A 15,990-nucleotide genomic window follows, 5' to 3' on the forward strand; every position below is an offset into this window, starting at 1 on the left:
AGTGGGACATGTGGTGTGTCTGTGATCGGCAAGTGATTGAATTTGAAGCAATTTAATAATTCTTCTTAAAATTCTCAGCTTTTCCCTCAGACTTTCCTCTGGAAGCCTGATTAAATGCGTATTATTTCTTCTTAAGTGATTTTACAGGTCGTTTATTTTGGATTTATGAGCATCAACACATTTTAAAAGGTATTAGTGAGCTGTACTGTTGGATACTTGTTCTCTAAATCATTAATTTTACTCTCTATCAGCATCAGATAATAAGGAATATTTCAAATATTACTTTGTTTTTTTCTTCTTATGTATTTATTCAGGCAACAAATCAATTTTAAACACCTTCTGTGTGCTAGGTTTTAGAAACATTATGATCAACAAGGCAGGCATAGTTTTGCTAGCCTGACATTGTAGAAAATTTGTAAAAATATTTAGGAAAGTCTATATTATTGTGAAATTATGGGGAATGAATTTGAATTTGATTTTGTCTTAATTTCCCATTTAACACTTCATCTATGGATTAAGGTCTATATGAAGAGGCACAAACAGCATATATGTTTTGTTGTTGTTAACCCTCACCTGAGGACATTTTCCCATTAGTTTTTAGGTAGAGTGGAAGAGAGAGGAAAATATATAGAGAAACATTGATGTGAAAGAAACACATCTATTGGTTGTCTCCTGTATGCCCCCCGACCAAGGCCCAAGCCGGGAGGAGCCTGCAACCAAGGTATGTGCCCTTGACCAGAATCAAACCCAGGACCCTTTGGTCCTCAGGCTGATGCTTTATCCACCAAGCCAAGCCGGCTAGTGCAGAATATATGTTTACCTGATGTGTGGTAACATTTAAAGTAGGAAAATGAGGTGAGAGAGGAAAAACTACCCCTTTTCCTCTTGCTATCTTCTCCTAAGGAACCTGTTCTATAGAATTAGAAAATGTCTAATTATTTTAAGCCTATAGCTCCCAAAGAGAAAATATCCTAGGGCTTGCAGAAACCCTTATACCTCTTGTTTTGGGAAGCACTTACAGCTTAGCTCCTACACCCATATGTACTTTTCTTTTTATCAATGTCCCATTCATAGGGCTTTGATGAATGGTGCTAAGACCAAAGTGGAGTGGGTAAAGGGAGTGTGATTAAGTGAACCATTTGAACCATGATGGAGAAGAGAATCAAAAGACCAAAAACCAGAGAGTAAAACTATCTATGAAGCAGGAGAGGTGAGGCAAACAACAGCAAAAAACTTAATCACAAGGTTAGGAACAAGATGAATCAAAGGTGGGTTCAGAATGGAGGCCATGAAAAATGTTGGGCTGGGGATATTGCTTCTCTGTACTTATTGAAAGGCATGATTTTAAATGTCATGGGTAGGGCCTTGTCTGTTTAAGAGCTATTGGGGCTGCATTCAGGAGCCCTTGGTAAGTGGTCAGCTGTGTGGTAGCTGGAAATCCCCTTTAGAACATCTTGTCCACCTCACCCATGACTTTGGGGAAAACCTGGATGAAGAAGGATGTGGGAAAGAGTCAAGGATGCCACCATTTTCTCAGGAGAAAACAATAGTTAACCCAACTGAGAGAGGAATCTAGCAGGGTCCATGAAGCTAGAGACTTTATAAAGTACTTTTCTATCCACCCCATTTGTCCTTCCCAGTGGCCCCAGATGCAAATGGTAACTCAAGAGAATTGGTTCTTCTTACCTGACAGATGATGAAACTGAAACCAGCGAGAGCAAGTGAGTTTAAGATCACATAACTGTGCAGGGTTTGACTTAGGACATGAGCCCAGATTTCATTTTAGCTGCAATTCTCTCGCCAGTATAATTTACATTGTATTTAAACGATATGTAAAAATAAGCAAATGATGAAACAGAACATTACAAATGTGTTGACCCATTGAGATATAAGTATGAGATTGTAGGCAAGTATCTGTGATTCTTTGGAGCCTTTGACAATTTGCCTGGCTATCTCCATTTTTACCATTCTGGCCTTGGTTAGTCCTGGTAGAAATTTGTCTCTGGGCATTTGCCACACTTTTTCCTCCCAACACACAGACTGGCATTCTATCTGTGGCCACAATCTTCAGGGTGATTCAATGGTGGAGTTCTAGGAAACATTTTATTCAGTAAGATTCTCCTCATACTTATTTGATTACAGAATTATCTTCCAGGAAGTCAGCCACAAGGTTTTATCTTTCTATTTGCTGCTTTAGTTGGGGAATCTGAGAGGAGCAAGTCTAATTCACCCTTCACATTTTCAATGAAAACTTTTGACATTTCAAGCTTTTTGACAGAAAAAAGAACAGGAAATATTGCGTGGAAAGCAACTTTGAGAAGACAGAATCCATGTGTGACTGTTTGAGTAAGAAGGGTTAAAAAAGGCAACAACAACAAAACCTGCTCATTTTTTGTTTGCTTAAAAAAAAAACAAAAAAAAAAACAGCAACTCAAGCCATCTCCAAATGTAGCTTCATCCATTTTCAGACTCTATACATTATGCATCAAGATTTAGTACAAAAGGAATTTGAGAAGAGCGTTTGCATGAAACCACTTTAGTGGATTAAATTTGCAGCTCAGCATATTAGACTCAAAAAAGTATAGAAGACATTTGGAGACCCCTGCCTCCTTCCTTTATGTACCAAGATTTTGCTTCAGATAAATAACTTGTTAAGAATAGGTAGCTCCAGCAATCGTCTTTAAAAAAAAAAATCAAGAAATAATTTGGTCTTCCTTCCACTTAGCTTAGCAATGACTATGAAAGTTTGAAGAACAGAAAGCAGAGTTAAAAAGGTTGATCTAAGCAGTTCTGTGGATGTTGAGTCTCTTTCAGGCAAAACCATAAAATCTAAGGTGGAAATGCTAATATAAAATGTAAAAAATACATTCTCAATAAAAAGAGTTCACATGGATAGCTCCATAGCAACTGCAAACTCTACCCAGCTTCAGTTCAAAGTTGAGTTGCCATTGTGGTTAAATGTCTGGATGGAAAGCTCAGAATCAATCATCCAAATGTCTTCACCTAGTAGATGCCCAACATCATTGAGACCACATCTGGATGCTTGGAGGGCCAGTGGCATTTTTATTTCCTGTTGTTTAAGTAATGGATTATTGGGATTTTGGAATAACAGTATCTTTTTCCTCTCACCCAGACACTTTGCATCACTGGAGCAACACACTTCATGGCAGTCAGGCAAGGGTCTGGAGCACCCCAAAGGCAACCCATTTGGGGGCTGTTAATGACAGGAAGCCCTAAATTGACAGGTGAAGCCTGACCCTGGGCATCATTACTGTAATAAACCATAGGCTTTCCAAACAATCTGAAAGAGCATTTGAAAGTTTCTATGTAACTTTGATGTTTTTAAGTGTTGAAAAGTTCCCAGTGGCATGGCTGGTTGCCTAGACTACAGCATTTTGTTGACAGCTCTGGTCCTTTTCCTGGCAACTGAAAAGTTGGACAGTGACCAATGAGAGGGCAGCATTCTATCCTGGACTTTCCATTAGGCTGGTGATTCATTTTGAGACCCACATTTTATGAATGCTGTGAAGTCAATGCAATGTAGCTGTTGAGGTGTCTACATTCAAATTGGATTCCATTAACTTTACGGTGTGATTAACTGTCTGCATCATAAGGACTCAGGATTGAATTTATGTGCCTTCTGAAAGCACTTTCAAGACTGGCAGCTTTGATGAATGCAATTTGATGCATGGGATTGAAAGAACAACCCTAAAATGATATCAAGGATATCTCAAATATAACAAGGATCTGAGAATCGACATTTGAGAGTTGAGGGTAGTCACTTTCAAATGTACAGAGTAGAGCTGTTTGTCAGCATGCAATTTTTTTTCCTTCAGAATACTCAATTGTTGGCATTAGAAGGGGCTTGGTGGTCTGCCATTACATGCTTTTCAAACTAAGTACTAAGACATTAATTTTGGTGCTTGTTAATAATGCCAAGTTCTAGGTCCTGCCCTCTGATTCTGAAGGGCTGGAGGAATGATAGACCTTTCTGGGAGAAACACTGCATTAATCACTTTACATTTGGAGAGGTGATGGGCCTCATCCCTGGCCCTGTTAGAGCTAGTGGTCAGAGAGGAAGACTCAGAACTACATTTCTTTGTGTTCCTCAGGGATCTTTAATCATTTACTTAGTTCATGTTCATCTAGATCAGTGGTTCTCAACCTTTCTAATGCCGCGACCCTTTAATACAGTTTCTCATGTTGTGGTGACCTCCAATCATAAAATTATTTTCATTGCTACTTCATAACTGTAATTTTGCTACTGTTAATGAATCATAATGTAAATATCTGTGTTTTCCGATGGTCTTAGGCTCTACAGCAGCGGTTGCATTAGAAAGGTTGAGAACCACAACCACTGATCTAGAGATATATATATATATATATATATATATATATATATATATATATATATATATATATATATATATATATATAAATTCCCTCCCCCCCCCATGTTAAAAGAGGAAATTTATTCCGCACTAACGAGTGAGACAGAAAAACCAGGATTAGAGGAGAAGGAAGAGGAGAAGGACCCGCTGGGCTGTCTCGCAGACTGGCGAGAGCAGCTAGATCAATATTTTTGACATGGGAATTGTCAGATGGGAAAGCTACATGTACCATGTTAGAAAAGTAGAGAAGAACATGGGGTGATTGAGCAGCATTTTGCAATTTACCAAAAACGAATTCTAATATCTCATTTAAAAATGTAACGTACCCCTCAACACGTAGGAGTTAAGTGAGAACTGCAAATACCAGTCATATTTTAGCCAATTTGGAGCAATTCCTGCCATAAAGATAAACAAAATACTTTAATTTCTATTTTTCTTTACAAACTTCTTTGGCTTTAAATATACCAAACACATAGAATTTGGATTTTCCAAAATTGATTAAATATTTTTCCATTATTGCTGAAAATTTATTATTTATTTTGTGAATCATTTGTTTAGATCCACTGGGAATTTTCTACAGAATTATAGCATTTTTTATTGATCTTAAATAGCAATTTTTTAATATTATAGTTATCAACTCCATATCTGTCACACATCTTGCTGAAAGTATTTTTATCAGATTTTTGTTTACTTTTATTTTTACATACAGTGAATTTTCTATTATAAGGAGCAGCTCAATTTTTTCCCTGTAGTTAAAATTATTCTTTCTGCCTGTTTCTGGGATGCTATTTCATTATTTTTATTTGTTGAAGTCCTCCCCATCACAACACTATAAAAAAAAATCTCTCCAAGTAGCTATTTTATAGTGTTAACATTTACATTAATGCTTTAAAACTTGTTGACATATTCTGCAAAATGTAATGTATAAATGTAATTTAAATGATAACATATAAACCGTTTTCTTCAAAAAAATTAATTCTCCCAGCATCATTTTTTATAGATTTCTTTACTTTACCTTGGTTTGATTACTACCATGTATTGTATAATCTGGAACTGTGCTAAATATTTTTAATGAATGTTCAATGTTTATGAATTTGGTCCTTACAACAACATTCTAGTATAGTTATGTTTATCCTCGTTTTACAGGTGAGTGAACTGAGGCTTAGTTTAAATTGCTTACCCACACGGAGCAGATCTGAGAGGGGATCGTAGGATTAAGTGACTCCAAAGTTCATGGACTCAGTCACCAAGTAGATTTCACTAGAAAACGAATTCTTAGTATTAAGGTCATTTTGGGGTTATCTATTGTTTCACTAATTTGGCTACTATTTTTGCAACTAATATTATACTTGTAAGTATTTTAGCTTTTTGAGGTTCTTAAGGCAGAAAATCTTTGCCCTTTATTATCTTTTCAGTATTTATGTTGACCTCAAAATCAGCAAATACAAATCCTGTGATTTTCAATAGAATTACACTTACAATAGAGACATCTTCATTCTATTTAATTTTTGCCTTAATGCCCTTTAGCAAAATGCCCTTTAGAAAAGTTTCATATTTTTCTTCAGACAGGTCCTTTACATTTCCTATTTTCATTTTAAATATTTTGTATTAGAAGCCCAGTGTATGACATTCATGCACTGGGGGAGGGAGTCCCTCAGCCTGGCACTGAACACCAGGGGGTATCTCCCACATTGAGTGACTGGTGGTCACTGTGCATCATAGCGACCTGTTGTTCCAACATTCGGTCAATTTGCATATTAGGGTTTTATTATATAGGATGTTTGTTTTTACCCATTATATTTTTAAGCATTATTAATTTACATAAAATCTATTTTTTATATTTATTTTTATATGGCTTCTTATTGATTTTTAAGAACAGTTTTCATGGGTTTTCAGTGTACATAACTTTATAATCTACTAATAATAATGATTTTAACTCTTTGTTAATTATACTTTAAATTTCTACATATTGTCTTATGGCAATGCTAAGAAAAGTTAAATATCAGTGGTAAAAATAGCCAACCAGTCAGTGTGTCTGCTTGTCTTCTGTTTTTTGTTCTGCAAAAATATTTATGAAGTGTCTACTCTGTACTAGGGACTGTGCTATACACAGTTGCTGCCCTCCTAGAGCTAAAGCCCAAACTGGGAAATGGACATTAAGTATTTACACAGTTATTTCATCAATTAGAACACATTCTTGATTTTAATGGGAATGCATCTGGAGTTTCAACTTTAAGCCAATTTGAGATATTGTTTTACATGCTGTGTTCCTTTAAGACTAGTTTCTAGTTTTTTTTTTGTTGTTGTTTGTTTTCAAATCAGAAATGCCCTTTGAGTTTCAGGGAAAGGCTTCTCAACTTTGCCTCCTTTTACCTATTGTCAGCCCATTTGTTTTATACACACTAAACCTGAGGTGCAGTGGGGGAATGAGACACACCCCACATCACACATTTGTGGAGACAGAAGCCTCTGTGGAATCTAGCTCTAGAAGCTTAGAAGTATAAATAAAGGCAACATGCCTCTGTATCCGATGCTGTGGGCATGTCTGTGTAACCAGTTTAGATGGGAAGTTTCTTCAGGACAGGAGGTGTTTCTAGGAGGCTCTTGGTGCTTCCCAGGGTCCAAACAGTGCCTGCCCCATTCAAATGGCTGGGGTTGTAAAGACACTCTACCTGCCCCATTTCCGTGGGCTGGTCCAGAAGCTGGTGAAGGGGCAATGCCACTGAAAGTGAGGGTGTAGCATAAACCTACTGTAAGCAATGTTCATTTCTTATTAAGAATGTATGAAAATTCAGGGGAAAATTAAATCACCTGTAATCTCATCATTAGAGAACACCCATTTTCTTTGAATGCCTTTTCTTTCCTATCAATTTCCCTCCACAAAACACACATATTAAATGATTGATTTTCCATCCTCTTTTTTCATATTACATCATATTAATTATAGATATTATATTATATTAATTATATTATATTAATTATTTAATAGTATATCATATCATGAACAATTTCCCAACACTGTAATTGCCTCATCATTTTGTTTTGTTTCCTCAGTTTAACCCTGACCCATGTTTTGCTTTGTAGTGTTCTGCTGACTCATCTGGCTGTTAATTTTGAAACAGTTGTAACAAATAAAGGAGCCCATGAGGACACCTTGAATAAAGACTCTTAACTGAATCTGAAATGGCCACACTTGGTTGAATGAATGATGACCATGTCATCAAAATTTCAGCAGATAGGAAACTGTAATAATAATTCAATATGAGTGTAGCACCTTAAGAGCAGAATAAGCTTTGGTTTCAAAAATTTCTAGCCATTTTTCATAGACATGTTGGAGTGCAGTAGCTTCTTCTATGGCAAACCCACTTATATTAATACAAAGCAAAACAAAACTAAAACCCACCCCTACACAGAAATAATAATGAGTACCAGTAGCAGAATCTTTGAAAAAGGAGATCTAGTTAAATTTGAAATTGAAGAATGCTGAGAAGGCTAGGCCAGTGGTCGGCAAACTCATTAGTCAACAGAGTGGTAAACCACAGTTTGCCAACCTCTGGGCTAGAACATTCCAAAGTATAAAATGTGATGCAGGTGAAATCACTTGGTGGACTAGACATGACAGTTGCCTACCCAATAGCCACTCTACCCTTCCCCCCTCTATCTGACAGAATCCCAATTTTGTTCAGCTATTGGCTGACAATGTGTTTCAGAGCCACTCCCCAGCTCCGGGAGATGAATGCTGACTCACCTAAGTCAATCCTGATAATTCTACTTCCCTTCCCAGTGTCTGGTTGAGGATTGGCCAGGTGATGCAGGAGGGGTTCTCCTGGCAGACTCTGGGTTAAGTTTTTCTTATTCTTATAGAGAAATGTAAAAAAAGAAAAAAAACTTTCTTGGAGCTTTTGGTTCTTCAGTGAGAATGTAGTTGCCACTTGGGACTATGAGGGGACAACTCTGAGGACAAAAGCTGAGCTGCTGAAGAGGACACCACAGACAAGTATCCGGGTTCTCCATGATGTCGCTGAGGATTTTTTCTTCCCAGTTTTCTTTTGTTTTAGATAATATAGTAAACTTTTGGTATTGTTTGATCCATGTGTTTAGAATTTTACCTGTTTATAGCCCAAAAAATTCTGATTAGGTGGTGGCTGATAAAAAGGGAATTAGTGATTGAGCATGGTTTCGGGAGGGACAAACTAAGTTCTATTTGCATTTCCAACCGACTGCCTTTCAGTTTAACCTTTGGAACTATCTACTATCCAAACTAGAATCACACCATATTAATACTGCTACTAAAACTACTACTAATATATTAGACTTTAAAACGGGATATAATTAATATCAATAGTAGCTAACACATTAATATTTACTCCAGTAAATGACTTAGCCAGGTACCTGGATTGGAATTTGGTAAACAATTTTTAGTGAATTAAGAAGTATTTCAACTGAGGAAATAGCCTTGACCTAAGGGGAAAACTATTAGCAAATTAATAATTTAAAACCTTGTTTATACTTTTCTTATTCTATTAGAGAAATCCCAAGCCAACCATAGACATTTAAAAAATTACTAGCCTCACTTAAGGTAGAAAGTATTTAAGGTGTGCCCTCTCGTGGGAAATTCCTGAGTGTACAATTCATCACACTTATATGGCTCAGTCAATTATTTCATAGAATGTCAGTTTAGGAGGGACTGTAGGCTTATATAAACTGAGAAGTAATTACTTATGCAATAAAACTAAAAGTAGGTCCCCAGTAAATGAATTTGCTAGTTGTTTTCCAAGTTTATAGACATTGACCCATATGAGACATATTACAAATGCATAAACACAGACAGACATATTCATTGCATTAATTAGGGCAAGTTAAATAGCTATATTAGATAGACCCAAGAATGAAGTCACTCTAAAAAATGGAAGCTTACTTATCCCTCATAAGACAGTCTGGAAGAGTCATCCAGGTTATTAATTGCCTCCTACCATGTGTTCTACAGTAACCCAGGCAAACAGTTGTTCTATTATCTTCAAATTGCCACTCTCCTCACTGCCATCCAGCCAGCAGAAAGGAGGAAGACAGAACATGGAAGAGGTGCTGTATGGTCTTGAGCAACACCCTTCAAGCAGCACATTTCATTTCTCCTCACATTTCACTGCCTGAAACTTGGTCATTTGGTCACACCTAATTGCAAAGGGCTCTGGGAAAGGGAGTCCAGGCATGTGCTGAGGAGTAATGGAAGCCTGAATTTTGAGAGACAGCTTCTGACATATGTGTGGTGTAACCGAAAGAGTATCAGGCTGGGAAAATCTCCCAACTGGGGTCACCCCATCCTTTCTAGTCTCTTTTCTGTTCTCCCCACTACAAGTAGAGTTATCTCTGCATAGTACAAATGTGTCTGCCCTTCACCAATCACCTCCATGCCTCTACTTAGAATCTTTCAAGAACTTTTCATTGTACTTAGGACAAAGACAAAACTCTTTATGCTGACATACAAGAATGCATAATCTAATATCCACTTACCTATTCGTTTCCAATTTTGGAAAGTGCCTCTTCTCACTTTTGAGGCTCCAGCCCCCTAGGCCTCGTTTTCACATTCTCTGCTTTCCACCTTCTCTTTCCACAGGGATTCTGTACTTGTTTTCCCTGTGCCTAAACTCTTTTCTCCCCTCTTTGCCTAGTTGGTGCCCATTTATCCTTTAAGTAGACTCTCCCACTGGAACCTTCTTTGATTTGGTCAGATTCTTCTAAATAAGCTCTCATCACAGAACATTCCTCCCCACAACCCCCAAAGTACCGATTACACTTATTCTTTTATAATTGTGTGATTAAAATCCACCTCTCCCACTAGACTTGATTATGAACTTCTAGCATAGAAGATGCTCAGTCAACATTTGTTGAAAATAAGCATATTTGAATAAATGAATAAAGGAAGGGAGGGAGGAGAGAAGGTAGGAGGAAAGAAAGGGGGGAGGGTGAGTGGTGGAGGAAGTTCTGGATTCTATTTCCTGCCACAAACTAGCACTGTGATCACCAAGACTTCATTTTTATGGGCCTCAGTTTCTTCATTGTGAAAGCATTCAATTAAATGATATTCCAGGATTTCAGCACCATGGTTCTATGGTCCTGCTATTTTAAAATTGAATCCCCTAGGTCAGTGATTTGCAAACTCAATAGTCAACAGAGCGGCAAACCGCAGCTTGAGAGCTGCATGTGGCTCTCGAGCCACAGTTTGCCGACCACTGCTCTGGGTCATTAAGTTTATTCAATCACCCAGTTATGTTTCCTAAGTAGATGTAACAAATTGTGGATCAGGCAACATGGAGTAAGAACACTTTTATTCTTTAATTTCAAATTTTTTACTATTACAGATTCAGCCCAAATTTTTACTTTATCCTAGTCCATAGAGTCCAATAACAATAAAAAAGGAGATTGGATGTTTGTGGAAAAATAATGGCATCAATTATTATACAGAAAAATATAAAAAAATAAAATCCACAATTGACCCTATAGGAAGATAGAAGATGAGTACTTTGTTCCTTTTATTCTGGTTGAATTTGGGCCTCCATATTATGAATACCATGTATTGACAATACATAATATAAAATTTTACTAGTATAAGAACAGAGGCTATTTTTTTCTTCATTTGATTTTGAATTTATATTTCGTTAAAAAGCTTAGGACAATTCTATAAGTGATTGGTCTTTTTTATTCAGCTGAGAGATCATCCTATCATGTTATATTTTAGAGAGTTTGTTATTTAAAAGGAACCAATCTTGTCTTTGCTTTTATGAACTATACTAGTACAGTTATAGAAAGTTTCAAGTTCTACCAAGGAACAGAAAAAGTAAGGAGCGGACCAGGACTGATGAAGTTAGAAATTTCCTCTTTAAAATGGGATGATCCATTTGACCCAGTGATCCCACTTCTAGGAATATATCCCAAGAAACTAGAAACACCAATCAGAAAGGATATATGCACCCCCTATGCTCATAGCAGCACAATTTACCATAGCAAAGATTTAGAAACAGCCTAAGTGTCCATCAGCAGATAAGTGGATTAAAAAACTGTGGTACATCTACACAATAGAATACTATGCTGCAGTAAAAAATAAGGAACTCTTACCATTTGCAATAGCATGGATGGAACTAGAAAGCATTATGCTAAACAAAATAAGCTAGTAAGAGAAAGATAAATATCACATGATCTCACTTATTTGTAAAATATAATGAACAACATAAACTGATGAACCAAAACAGATCCAGAGACAGAGAAGCATCGATCGGACCATCAAAACCTCAGAGGGAAGGTAGGGGAGGGTGGGGAAAAGGGGAGAGCAACCAATGCATGCATATAAGCCTAACCAATGGACACAGACACTAGGGGAGTGAGGGTATGAGTGGCAGGATCGGGGGAAATGGGGTGATAAGGACACATATGTAATACCTTAATCTATAATGAAAAACATTTTTAAAAATGGGATTATCACTTTCTCCTTTATAAGCATATATATTTCCCCTCTATTATTCAAAATGGTTATACAGTACTGATTTTTCATATGTCCTTTATAAGGGGGTATCATCCCATCAATAGTGAAATATGATAGTGGCCATCTTTTCTTCTAACAAATTTTGGTTTGTTTTCATCAAGATTTTTTGAAATTTTAACTTTTTTGAATAGTTTTAGATTTACAGAAAGATTGATAGTACAGAATTCCCATATACTATCTCCTTCCCTCTCTACAGTTTCCCCTATTATTACTAATTACTATTATTACTAATCTTATATTAATATAGCATATTTGGTATAATTAATGAACCAGTTTTAATAAATTTATATTAATTAATATGCATATTTTACATATCTCCTTAGATTTCCTTTTTCTGTTCCAGAATCACATCCAGAATTCCCTATTACATTAGTTGTCATGTCTCCTTAACTTCTTTTGGTTGTAACATTTTCTCATAGTTTACTTTTTTATGACTTTGATAGTTTTGAAGAGTACTGATCTGCTGTGTCATAGGATGCTCCTCTATTGGAATCTGCCAGATGTTTTTCTTATGAGTAGACTGGGATTGGTAGAAAGAACACAGAGGTAAATATTTTTATTTACCTATTATCTATTTTCTTTATCTCATATCAAATGTACTTGCCATCAATGTGATTTATGACTATTGTTGACCTTGATCATCTGGCAGAAGTAATGATGGTCAAATTTCTTAACTGTCCAGGTACTACCCCCCCACCACTTACCTTATTGTATTTTATTCTGTTTGAATTCGCCATGCACAGCCCACACACGATGAGTGGGAGTTATGTTCCTCCTTTTCTGGAGTGCAGTACCTACTTAATTTATTTGGAATTCTGCAAAGGAGATTTGGAACAAGATTTTTTTTAAGTAGGTGGGCTTATTTGGGTTGGGAGTTATACTGATGAGCATTTTATTTCTATAAGTCTATCTATTTTTTTTTTTTTTAAAGACAATCTGGTCATGCCAATGTGATGGAATGGCAAAGCACTAGATTAGTAGTGGGAGGATCTGAGGTTAAAAACCACCCTGGTTATTTCCCAGGGTCAGGCCTTGGGGATGCCCTTTTTCCTGAAAGCTGCTTTGAGTGATCAAAAGTTCTACTTAGCAATGCCACTTTACTTGATGTGTTCACTACCTGGATCAGAGTTCCCATGGGGGGGCCCATGGCTGGTGCCTTCTCTTCTGGTCAGTTCCAAAGTCATTCCTTTACAAGAAGAGCTCCTGGAGCACACCAGGTACAGTAGCACTCCCACATCCCAGAACCCTTTATCCCACTGGCTTTGCATTAATCATTGGCATTATTTACTGTTATCGAAGGTTACCTTATTTATTTACTTGCTTATCCAGTGACCTTCTGGTTCATAGGTCGATGCTTAATCACTGAGCCATGCCAGCTGGGCTATCATCTGATTCTAGATTATAAACTTTAGCAATTCCATGAACTTCGTGAAGTCAAGGACCTTAGTTCATCCAGTGCCTAGAAAGTACCCAGAATAAACTATATACTAGATTAAAAAGAAGAAACAAAAACCAATTGACCACTGGAGACATCTACACTGAACATTGTCTGGAGCCAACAAAAAAAGAAAATAACAGAATATTTTGGCAGCTCTGACAAAAAATGTTAAGCCAATCTCCATTGCTGGTATTTCCATGAAAATGGGTGGAATTCTAAAAGCATTCTCTGTTTTGGAATTTGATTTCCAACAAGATGGTATTCCTTAGATCTAGATTATTTTTGCTTAAGAAACTTAAATAGGTACTTTGGCATCCACAAAGGGGTTCTGACTTCTCTAACTTAACAAATCAATTAGGAAAAACCCCCACAAAACTTTGATGTCCAGAAGAGGGTCGTCTTCTTGAGACTCTGAAATTTGAGATGTCAGAAGTACTTCTCTGCTATAATTGTTGGAAAAAGGAGCATGTTGATTCTCTAGGGGAACTGAAGCATAATGAAATGCAATCTAAGAACATGCAAACTTATTATCTACCAGGATGGTTGAATAGTTCCAATCAAATGGAGGATAGAAATAGGGGCTTTATATTCAGATTTTGAAAGAAAAAAAAAATGACTCCCTAGCTATATTTAGGCACAATAGTGCCTGCAAATACCTGTGATAGTGGCAGACTGTGGTTTATTCTTAACATAATGAATATATTGTCTTTGAAACTTATCATGGGGGTAAGAAAAAAACACCCCAAATTATTCCTACAAATGGAAGAAAGATACCTTACTGTGGATAAGAGAAAGCCAGCTGCTTGTCTAAGTGATAGGTTAGTATTGTTTTTAATTGGCTCTTCAGAGGACTGCCTTTGTGTCAGAGACTGCTTAGAGTAGGTGGACTTTGTGACTTTAAAAAAATTCAGAATTTTTCTTTATTTCTCCCACTCTTGGAAATTGCTGAGAAGTAGAGCTATAGCACCATTAACAGTAGGAATCCTTTCATGAGAATATTTTTTTCCACATTTCTATGGATAGAAATCCTGGCACCAGGGAGATAGCCTTTTTAAAAATACTAATCTGATGTCACTTGCTACTTAAAACTTATCAACAAATGCCCATTGCTTTTAGGTTAAAAATAAAAACCTGTGTAGCCTATGGAACCCTGCAAGTGCTCTGGCTGTGAGCAACTGTACAGCCTCATTTTGCGGCCCAGGGACCTTGCACATGCTTTTCTCTCACCTGGACCCCATCTTCCTCTTTGGTCTTCTGTCCTATCCCTCAGACCCCAGCTCAAATCTCAAAACTCATGGGTCGCTTCCCTGACTTCCTAGATTAAATCAAGTTCCTTTGTCCAACACTTATAATTCTCTGAAGCTTGTCATTTTCACAGTTAGTATTAATTATCACTCCCACTGGATTATTAGACAGAGACCACATCTATTTGCTCACTACTAAGTGCAATGGCACATAGTAGGTACTCAATGAATTTATAGTAAAAGAAATGAATGCATGAAGGAATGAAGGGAACTGGGTAATATATTGCATCCTTGCATAAGTTTTATAAATATCTAATATGGTAGCAACATAAACAAATTTGTCCCCTTATTATATGTGGATAAGAGAAAGCCAGCTGCTTGTCTAAGTGATAGGTTAGTATTGTAGCGAAAAGGTCAGTTTTCACTTTGTTCCATATTGGCTATGACATAACTAGATAAAGATAAAAGTTAAGTATGTGGGTTTTGTACTCATACAGATCTAAGTTCAAAACCTGGTTCTACCATTTACTGGCTGTGTGGTCATGGGAAAATTACTTAAAATTTCTGTGTTTCAGTTTCCTCATCTGTAAAATAGGTCAGACCTGGGTTTGAAGCCCTGATCCATCAATTATTGTGTGACTTGGGTCAAGTTAATAATCTCGTAAAGATTCAGGCTTCAGAACTTGTAATAAAACAAGGCTAAAAATATCTGTGTATCTTAGGGTTATTATGAAAATTAATATGTATATATGTCTAATTTAAGTGTATATATATATATATATATATATATATATATATTATATAATGTGCTTATAAACATATGAAAGGTGCTCAGTCCATTTTGAGTAAAACAATAAAAGCAAATTAAAACAATATTGTAACACTAGAGGCCCAGTGCACAAAATTCATGTATGGGGGGTGTCTCTCAGCCCAGCCTGCACCCTCTCCAATCTGGGATCCCTTGGGGATCCCTTGAGAGATATCCGACTTCCCATTTAGGCCTGATCCAGATAGGATAGAGCCGACTGGACATCCTCTCACAACCCAGGACTACTGGCTCCCAACTGCTCGCCTGCCTGCCTTCCTGATTGCCCCTAACCACTTCTGTCTGCCAGCCTGATCACCCCTAACCACTCCACTGCCAGCCTGATTGATGCCTAACTGCTCCCTTGCCAGCCTGTTTGCTCTTAACTGTCCTCCCCTGCAGACCTGGTCACCCATAACTGCCCTCCCCTGTAGGCCTGGTACCACCCAACTGCTCTTCCCTGCAGGCCTAGGTGCCCCCCAACTGCCCTTCCCTGCCTGCCTGGTTACCCCTAACTGCCCTCCCCTGCAGGCTTGATCGCCCCCAACGGCCCTCCCTTGCAGGCGTGGTCCCTC

This window comes from Pipistrellus hanaki (genome assembly GCF_964339955.1).
Source record: "Pipistrellus hanaki genome assembly, chromosome: 14".
In the NCBI taxonomy this organism is placed as follows: Eukaryota; Metazoa; Chordata; class Mammalia; order Chiroptera; family Vespertilionidae; genus Pipistrellus; species Pipistrellus hanaki.